Here is a 10,000-nt window from a genome sequence, read left to right as displayed (position 1 = left end):
CCGAGGACGACACCGGCGCCTCACGCGTTTTAGGACACCTGAAAACTCACGGGGCCACGCAGCAGTCACAAAGCCGGTTGCGGTAGACCGGTCCCCGAACCCTGCCCCAGCGCCGGGGGGGAGGTGGAAAGGGGAGGATGCGGCAAGGCACGCGCCGGGCCGCTAACGCCACGGCTCCCCCCCGCTCGAGCCGCTCGGGGCTGGGGGAACGAGGACGACACCTCACACGCGACGGGAAGCGAAGTGGAAAGGAAGACCGCCCTTGCCCTGCCGGCCGGGGGCCCTTTCCGACGCGACCCGAAAGGCCTTATCGATCAACAAGGACAGAAGGAAAGGAAGCCAGCGGAGGCCCCACGGCCTCGCTCTTCTGGGACAGACACAGCCACGCGCACCTGCCACCGCCCTCGGGAGCAGCCAGCAGGCACGGGGCTCGGCGTGCGGGCAACACGCCGGAGGAGCAAACGGGGCGCCCTCCAGAGATGGGGGGGGGGGGGGCAAGCTGCACCGGGCCGCACCGGCTCACAGGGCACCTCTGCCTCCCCGAAATGTGGGCTTGCATTTTCCCTCAAGCTGCACCGAGTTACATCTCCATCACGGGGCACCCCTCTGGAGCCAGGAGGAAGCCGTGCTGGGGCACCGGCTTGCCCTCCTCCCCCCATGCCGGGCTCCATAGCATACGAGTGGCCAGTCACCGCCGCTGGCTTTTCCCTTAGATGCCGTGCCCCCGCGGGCTGCGGCTTTGGCCATGGGGGGAACCCCCGTGAAGAGGGTCCAGTGCTGGGAACTCTCTCTGCCCCTTACCGGGCTCTCTCTCGCCGTGCCTGGACGGGCTTGCTTTCCATTCTTGGTGGGACCGACGCCGGCACCACGTCTCCCCGGCTTTCTCTGCCCCCGTGCCCCACCGGGCAAACTTCGCTTCGGGGGTTCCACACTTCGGCAGTGGCCGGCGCCAGCCACTCGTCAACTTTTTTTTCTTTTCCCCTCTTTCGTTGCCGAGCCCGGGCTGGGCTCCGGCTCACGGACGAGCGAAACCCATCCAACACCGCTGAGGGTGCGCCAGCGGCCGCTCCAAACCGCCGCGCCTTTGCTCGGCCCCGCGGGTCCCCTCTCTGACCCGGGGGAAAGCCACCGAGAAGCCAGACGGACCCCTGCCCAGCCGCCTGGCGGGTGGCTTGGAGCAGCCGCTCGGCAGCGCTGCCCTGGGAGTGCTCGGCGTCACTCGTTCCCTCATATACGGAACTGGAGGGCCGTCAGCTCCGCGAGCGCACAACCAGCCGACCTCCGCCCAGCGGCAGGTCGCAGAAATCACGCCGGCTTGTACGATGACGTAGGCGGAGGCAGAGCGCAACAGCGACCCCTTGGCGACAAGCGCGATCTCCGCGGAGAGCACGTCTACTCGCCGAGGGAGAGCACGTCTACTCGCCCAGGGAGAGCACGTCTACTCGCCGAGGGAGAGCACGTCTACTCGCCGAGGGAGAACACGTCTACTCGCCGAGGGAGAGCACGTCTACTCGCCCAGGGAGAGCACGTCTACTCGCCGAGGGAGAGCACGTCTACTCGCCCAGGGAGAGCACGTCTACTCGCCGAGGGAGAGCACGTCTACTCGCCGAGGGAGAGCACGTCTACTCGCCCAGGGAGAGCACGTCTACTCGCCGAGGGAGAGCACGTCTACTCGCCGAGGGAGAGCACGTCTACTCGCCCAGGGAGAGCACGTCTACTCGCCCAGGGAGAGCACGTCTACTCGCCGAGGGAGAGCACGTCTACTCGACCAGGGAGAGCACGTCTACTCGCCGAGGGAGAGCACGTCTACTCGCCCAGGGAGAGCACGTCTACTCGCCGAGGGAGAGCACGTCTACTCGCCCAGGGAGAGCACGTCTACTCGCCCAGGGAGAGCACGTCTACTCGCCGAGGGAGAGCACGTCTACTCGCCCAGGGAGAGCACGTCTACTCGCCGAGGGAGAGCACGTCTACTCGCCGAGGGAGAGCACGTCTACCTCCCGCCTGAGGGAGAGCACGGGGGGGGGGGACAAAGACAGGCGGCAGCAGCTTCGGTGAACGTCACCCGGGAGGCGACCGGGGCTGTCCCGGGGCAGTCCCGGGAAGCCGGCGTCCGGCACAGGGAACCGTCAGCTGCCGGACCGGGGCGAATCCCCGCGGCCACGGCAGGGGTGGGGGCTCGAAGACAGCCGGCAGCCGCTTCGCTGAACGTCACCCGGGAGGAGACTGGGGCCCTCCCGGGACCGTCCCGGGAAGATGACGTTCGGCACGAGATCCCGGCCGCGGCCGGACCGGCTCGAAGCCTCGCGGTCCCGGCAGCAGCCGGAGCCGCTCGCCGCCTCGGGCTCCCGGCCCCCTACAGATCCGGCGACTCGTTCGCGGGCGGCGGGGGGAGGCAGTGGAGGGGGTGCGGGGAGAAGCGGCAGCGGAGGCGGAGGGGGGGGGGGCTCGAAGACAGCCGGCAGCCGCTTCGGTGAACGTCACCCGGGAGGCGACCGGCGACCGGCCCGGGAAGCCATCGTCCGGCCCGGGATCCCGGCCGCGGCCGGAGCGGCTCGAAGCCCCGCGGCCCCGGCACGGGGGAGGCCCAAAGACTGGCGGCAGCCGCTTCGCTGAACGTCACCCGGCCGGCGACCGGGGCCGTCCCGGGGCCGTCCCGGGATGCCGGCTTCCGGCACGGGGTCCCGGCCGCGGCCGGAGCGGCTCGAAGCCCCGCGGTCCCGGCAGCAGCCGGAGCCGCTCGCCGTTCGGGCTCCCGGCACCCTACGGATCCGCCGACTCGTTCGCCGGCGGCGGGGGGAGGCAGTGGAGGGGGTGCGGGCAGAAGCGGCAGCGGAGGCGGAGGGGGGGGGGGCTCGAAGACAGCCGGCAGCCGCTTCGGTGAACGTCACCCGGCCGGCGACCGGGGCCGTCCCGGGGCTGTCCGGGGATGCCGGCTTCCGGCACGGGGTCCCGGCCGCGGCCGGAGCGGCTCGAATCCCCGCGGTCCCGGCAGCAGCCGGAGCCGCTCGCCGTTCGGGCTCCCGGCACCCTACAGATCCGGCGACTCGTTCGCGGGCGGCGGGGGGAGGCAGTGGAGGGGGTGCGGGCAGAAGCGGCAGCGGAGGCGGAGGGGGGGGGGGGGGGGGGCTCGGAGACAGCCGTCAGCCGCTTCGGTGAACGTCACCCGGGAGGCGACCGGGACCGGCCCGGGAAGCCATCGTCCGGCCCCGGATCCCGGCCGCGGCCGGACCGGCTCGAAGCCCCGCGGCCCCGGCACGGGGGAGGCCCAAAGACTGGCGGCAGCCGCTTCGCTGAACGTCACCCGGCCGGCGACCGGGGGCCGTCCCGGGGCCGCCCCGGGATGCCGGCTTCCGGCACGGGGTCCCGGCCGCGGCCGGAGCGGCTCGAAGCCCCGCGGTCCCGGCAGCAGCCGGAGCCGCTCGCCGTTCGGGCTCCCGGCACCCTACGGATCCGCCGACTCGTTCGCCGGCGGCGGGGGGAGGCAGTGGAGGGGGTGCGGGCAGAAGCGGCAGCGGAGGCGGAGGGGGGGGGGCTCGAAGACAGCCGGCAGCCGCTTCGGTGAACGTCACCCGGCCGGCGACCGGGGCCGTCCCGGGGCTGTCCGGGGATGCCGGCTTCCGGCACGGGGTCCCGGCCGCGGCCGGAGCGGCTCGAATCCCCGCGGTCCCGGCAGCAGCCGGAGCCGCTCGCCGTTCGGGCTCCCGGCACCCTACAGATCCGGCGACTCGTTCGCGGGCGGCGGGGGGGAGGCAGTGGAGGGGGTGCGGGCAGAAGCGGCAGCGGAGGCGGAGGGGGGGGGGGGGGGGGGGGCTCGGAGACAGCCGTCAGCCGCTTCGGTGAACGTCACCCGGGAGGCGACCGGGACCGGCCCGGGAAGCCATCGTCCGGCCCCGGATCCCGGCCGCGGCCGGACCGGCTCGAAGCCCCGCGGCCCCGGCACGGGGGAGGCCCAAAGACTGGCGGCAGCCGCTTCGCTGAACGTCACCCGGCCGGCGACCGGGGGCCGTCCCGGGGCCGTCCCGGGATGCCGGCTTCCGGCACGGGGTCCCGGCCGCGGCCGGAGCGGCTCGAATCCCCGCGGTCCCGGCAGCAGCCGGAGCCGCTCGCCGTTCGGGCTCCCGGCACCCTACGGATCCGCCGACTCGTTCGCCGGCGGCGGGGGGAGGCAGTGGAGGCGGTGCGGGGAGAAGCGGCAGCGGAGGCGGAGGGGGGGCGGGGGGGACGATAGTGGCGGGGGGCGGGGGGTGCTCGAAGGCAGCCGGCAGCCGGTTCGGTGAACATTCGCCGGGGCGGGGGGGGCGACCTGTCCGTGCCCGGGGCAGCCCCGGGAAGCCGGCAGCCAGCACGGGGTCCCGGCAGCACCTGTTCCCTGCCCTGGGACTTGCCGTGCCCGGCGGCCGGTTGCCGGGTGGGGGGAGCGATGAGAGGCGGGGCGCAGCGGCCGGGGCAGCGCCGGGCCGCAGCGGGGGGCTGGGCGGGTGGGGTAGGCGTCGAGCGGCAAGCCCTCGGCTGCAGCGAATGTTCGGCGGTGCGGGGCGGGGGGGGACGGGACGACACGTTGGGGGCGCCGAGTCCGAGCCACCCCCGGCCCCAGGGGCGGCCGGAGGGGGAGGCCGGTGCCTGGCCCTGGGAGCTGCTGGGCGCCGGATGGCCGAGGGTGCGTCAGAAGCCGCCCGAGCGGTCGAGCAGGTCCTCCAGAAAGGCCTAGGGTGGCTTCGAGGGCCCCGGGAGCAGTCGAGGGAGGCCTCCAGGCAGGTCTGGAGTGGATGGGAGGCCTTCCAAAGCAGACAAGGGAGGCTGCCAGCGGGGCCTAGGCTGGCACTGCAGCCTGTAAATGGTTGGGGGGGGGGGCCTCTGGTGCGGCCTGGAGTCTCTGGGTGGCGTCCAGAGAGGTGCAAAAGATCCTCTGGTGCGGCCTGTGGTGGCGGAGAAGCCTGCAGAGCGTGCGGGGGAGGCTTCTGGTGCGGCCTGGGGTGGGTCGGAAGCCTGCAGAGCGTGCGGGAGAGGCTTCTGGTGCGGCCTGGGGTGGCTGAGAAGCCTGCAGAGCGTGCGGGAGAGGCTTCTGCTGCGGCCTGGGGTGGCTGAGAAGCCTGCAGAGCGTGCGGGGGAGGCTTCTGTTGGGGCCTGGGGTGGGTCAGAAGCCTACAGAGCGTGCGGGGGAGGCTTCTGGTGCGGCCTGGGGTGGGTCGGAAGCCTGCAGAGCGTGCGGGAGAGGCTTCTGCTGCGGCCTGGGGTGGCTGAGAAGCCTGCAGAGCGTGCGGGAGAGGCTTCTGTTGGGGCCTGGGGTGGCTGAGAAGCCTGCAGAGCGTGCGGGGGAGGCTTCTGGTGCGGCCTGGGGTGGCTGAGAAGCCTGCAGAGCGTGCGGGGGGAGGCTTCTGGTGCGGCCTGGGGTGGCTGAGAAGCCTGCAGAGCGTGCGGGGGAGGCTTCTGGTGCGGCCTGGGGTGGCTGAGAAGCCTGCAGAGCGTGCGGGGGAGGCTTCTGGTGCGGCCTGGGGTGGGACGGAAGCCTGCAGAGCGTGCGGGAGAGGCTTCTGCTGCGGCCTGGGGTGGGTCGGAAGCCTGCAGAGCGTGCGGGAGAGGCTTCTGTTGCGGCCTGGGGTGGGTCGGAAGCCTGCAGAGCGTGCGGGGAGAGGCTTCTGCTGCGGCCTGGGGTGGCTGAGAAGCCTGCAGAGCGTGCGGGAGAGGCTTCTGGTGCGGCCTGGGGTGGCTGAGAAGCCTGCAGAGCGTGCGGGAGAGGCTTCTGCTGCGGCCTGGGGTGGCTGAGAAGCCTGCAGAGCGTGCGGGAGAGGCTTCTGCTGCGGCCTGGGGTGGCTGAGAAGCCTGCAGAGCGTGCGGGAGAGGCTTCTGCTGCGGCCTGGGGTGGCTGAGAAGCCTGCAGAGCGTGCGGGAGAGGCTTCTGCTGCGGCCTGGGGTGGCTGAGAAGCCTGCAGAGCGTGCGGGAGAGGCTTCTGCTGCGGCCTGGGGTGGCTGAGAAGCCTGCAGGGCGTGCGGGAGAGGCTTCTGATGCGGCCTGGGGTGGCTGAGAAGCCTGCAGAGCGTGCGGGGGAGGCTTCTGCTGCGGCCTGGGGTGGGTGAGAAGCCTGCAGAGCGTGCGGGAGAGGCTTCTGCTGCGGCCTGGGGTGGCTGAGAAGCCTGCAGGGCGTGCGGGAGAGGCTTCTGGTGCGGCCTGGAGTGGCTGAGAAGCCTGAAGAGCGTGCGGGAGAGGCTTCTGCTGCGGCCTGGGGTGGCTGAGAAGCCTGCAGAGCGTGCGGGGGAGGCTTCTGGTGCGGCCTGGGGTGGCTGAGAAGCCTGCAGAGCGTGCGGGAGAGGCTTCTGGTGCGGCCTGGGGTGGGTGAGAAGCCTGCAGAGCGTGCGGGGGAGGCTTCTGGTGCGGCCTGGGGTGGGTGAGAAGCCTGCAGAGCGTGCGGGAGAGGCTTCTGCTGCGGCCTGGGGTGGCTGAGAAGCCTGCAGAGCGTGCGGGAGAGGCTTCTGGTGCGGCCTGGGGTGGCTGAGAAGCCTGCAGAGCGTGCGGGAGAGGCTTCTGCTGCGGCCTGGGGTGGCTGAGAAGCCTGCAGAGCGTGCGGGAGAGGCTTCTGCTGCGGCCTGGGGTGGCTGAGAAGCCTGCAGAGCGTGCGGGAGAGGCTTCTGCTGCGGCCTGGGGTGGCTGAGAAGCCTGCAGAGCGTGCGGGAGAGGCTTCTGCTGCGGCCTGGGGTGGCTGAGAAGCCTGCAGAGCGTGCGGGAGAGGCTTCTGCTGCGGCCTGGGGTGGCTGAGAAGCCTGCAGGGCGTGCGGGAGAGGCTTCTGGTGCGGCCTGGGGTGGCTGAGAAGCCTGCAGAGCGTGCGGGGGAGGCTTCTGCTGCGGCCTGGGGTGGGTGAGAAGCCTGCAGAGCGTGCGGGAGAGGCTTCTGCTGCGGCCTGGGGTGGCTGAGAAGCCTGAAGGGCGTGCGGGAGAGGCTTCTGGTGCGGCCTGGAGTGGCTGAGAAGCCTGAAGAGCGTGCGGGAGAGGCTTCTGCTGCGGCCTGGGGTGGCTGAGAAGCCTGCAGAGCGTGCGGGGGAGGCTTCTGGTGCGGCCTGGGGTGGCTGAGAAGCCTGCAGAGCGTGCGGGAGAGGCTTCTGGTGCGGCCTGGGGTGGGTGAGAAGCCTGCAGAGCGTGCGGGGGAGGCTTCTGCTGCGGCCTGGGGTGGGTGAGAAGCCTGCAGAGCGTGCGGGAGAGGCTTCTGCTGCGGCCTGGGGTGGCTGAGAAGCCTGCAGGGCGTGCGGGAGAGGCTTCTGGTGCGGCCTGGAGTGGCTGAGAAGCCTGCAGAGCGTGCGGGAGAGGCTTCTGCTGCGGCCTGGGGTGGCTGAGAAGCCTGCAGAGCGTGCGGGAGAGGCTTCTGCTGCGGCCTGTGGTGGCTGAGAAGCCTGCAGAGCGTGCGGGGGAGGCTTCTGGTGCGGCCTGGGGTGGCTGAGAATCCTGCAGAGCGTGCGGGAGAGGCTTCTGGTGCGGCCTGGGGTGGCTGAGAAGCCTGCAGAGCGTGCGGGAGAGGCTTCTGCTGCGCCCTGGGGTGGCTGAGAAGCCTGCAGAGCGTGCGGGAGAGGCTTCTGCTGCGCCCTGGGGTGGGTCGGAAGCCTGCAGAGCGTGCGGGAGAGGCTTCTGCTGCGGCCTGGGGTGGGTCGGAAGCCTGCAGAGCATGCGGGGGAGGCTTCTGGTGCGGCCTGGGGTGGGTCGGAAGCCTGCAGAGCGTGCGGGAGAGGCTTCTGCTGCGGCCTGGGGTGGGTCGGAAGCCTGCAGAGCTTGCGGGGGAGGCTTCTGCTGCGGCCTGGGGTGGGTCGGAAGCCTGCAGAGCATGCGGGGGAGGCTTCTGCTGCGGCCTGGGGTCTCTGGGTGGCCTCTAGAGAGGTGCAAAAGACCCTCTGGGTTGGGCTGGGGTGGCTCTTGGACCCCTGCCACACAGTGGGGAGAGGCCTCCGGCCCGCCACCTGTGTCCCTGTGTCCCTGTGTCCCTGTGTCCCTGAGTGCCTGAGTGCCTGAGTGCCTGTGTCCCTGTGTCCTTGTGTCCCTGTGTCCCTGTGTCCCTGAGTGCCTGAGTGCCTGTGTCCCTGTGTCCCTGTGTCCCTGAGTGCCTGAGTGCCTGAGTGCCTGTGTCCCTGTGTCCTTGTGTCCCTGTGTCCCTGTGTCCCTGAGTGCCTGAGTGCCTGTGTCCCTGTGTCCCTGTGTCCCTGAGTGCCTGAGTGCCTGAGTGCCTGTGTCCTTGTGTCCCTGTGTCCCTGTGTCCCTGTGTGCCTGAGTGCCTGTGTCCCTGTGTCCCTGTCTGTGTACCTGTGTGCGAGAGTGTCCGGCACGCCACCCAGCGGCGGCGGGCAAGCAGGTAGGCGGGTGGGCGGGCCGGCGAGGGCCAGTGTGAGTTTGGGGGGTGGGAGGGGAGGCGGCAGCTGGAAGCGTCAGAGGAGGGGGCGTGGCTCCGGCTGGCCCCGGGAGCAGGTTCCCGGGACCGGGACCGGCTGGACCCGGCGGGTGGTTGATCCCGGGGCGGGGGGCAGAGGCGGCGGGAAGCGGCAGCTGCGTGTGCGGCGGGGGGGGTGGAGGGCGAACCGCGGCGGGAAGCGGATGCTTCAGAGCAGGTTACGGGGGCGGGGACGGACGACACCACCTGTCCCCGCCCCGGGACGGGCTGGACCCGGCGCCCTGGACCCGGCGCCGTGTACCCGCCGCCGCCCCCGCCGCCGCCCCCCTCCGCCACCCCGGGACCCCGACGTTTTTTGGCGCCCGCGCCTTTTTTTGCTCCCCGCCTGCCCGCGCTGCCCCGGGCCCTCCCCCGGGGCGGGGCGGGAGGGAGGGACGGACGGACGGGTAGCCGGGGATCTCCGAGCGCGCGCCACCAGACCGAGGCGGGTCCCGGCGGCGGCGGCGGCGGCGGCGGCGGCGGCAGCAAGCGACGGCGGGGGGGGCAGGCTAGGGAGAGAGGGGGAGCGGCATGCGGTAGGGCTGGGGGGTTTGTTTCGGGGGGGAGGGGTGGGGGGGGGTGGCAGCGGTCAGCGAGAGCGGGGAGAGGGGGAGCGGCATGCGGTAGGGCTGGGGTGTTTTTGGGGAGGGGGCGTTGGGGGGATTAGCGGGGGGGCGGGCAGCCGAGCCAAGCGGCAAGCCGGGGGGCGGGCGAGGGCGGCTTTAGGGCCGGAGGAGCGGAGCGCAACCTGACCCGTGCAGGCTCCAGCGTGGAGAGCAGCAAGTTTTTGGGGACGGGGGACGACGGACGGGAGGGGCAGCGGCGAGAGGCTAGCTGCGGCAAGGGGCACCGGCACGGCCGCCCTAACAGCGCCGCCTCGGTCGCAGGGGTTAGAGAGCAGCCGGGCAGCCCGGGAGGGAAGCGGCAGCCCGCGAAGGGGGGAAGGGGGGGGCTCCGCGCAAACCGCTAACGGGAGCCGGGGGGTGTGGGGAGCTGGGGGTGGCAGCAGCGGCAAGAGGCAACGTCGGGAGGGGGGGCTCCGCGCAAACCGGTAACGGGGGCCGGGGGGTGTGGGGGGGGCGGTGGCGGCCGCGGCAAGAGGCAACGGCAGGCGGGGGGGCTCCGCGCAAACCGGCAGCGGGGGGGGGGGGGCGGGGGGTAGCGGCAAGAGGCAACGGCGGGAAGGGGGGGCTCCGCGCAAACCGCTAACGGGAGCCGGGGGGTGTGGGGAGCTGGGGGGTGGCAGCAGCGGCAAGAGGCAACGTCGGGAGGGGGGGCTCCGCGCAAACCGGTAACGGGGGCCCGGGGGTGTAGAGGGGGCGGTGGTGGCCGCGGCAAGAGGCAACGGCAGGCGGGGGCGCTCCGCGCAAACCGGCAGCGGGGGGGGGGCGGGGGGTAACGGCAAGAGGCAGCGGCGGGAAGGGGGGGCCTCCGCGCAAACCGGCAGCGGGGGGGGGCGGGGGTAGCGGCAAGAGGCAACGGCGGGAAGGGGGGGCTCCGCGCAAACCGGCAGCGGGGGGGGGGCGGGGGTAGCGGCAAGAGGCAACGGCGGGAAGGGGGGGCTCCGCGCAAACCGGCAGCGGGGGGGGGGCGGGGGG

The sequence above is a fragment of the Melanerpes formicivorus genome, unplaced genomic scaffold (assembly GCF_026170545.1).
Source record: "Melanerpes formicivorus ecotype bairdi unplaced genomic scaffold, bMelFor1.0.p_v2 SCAF_323, whole genome shotgun sequence".
In the NCBI taxonomy this organism is placed as follows: domain Eukaryota; kingdom Metazoa; phylum Chordata; class Aves; order Piciformes; family Picidae; genus Melanerpes; species Melanerpes formicivorus.
Note: the sequence above shows the minus strand (reverse complement) of the source record.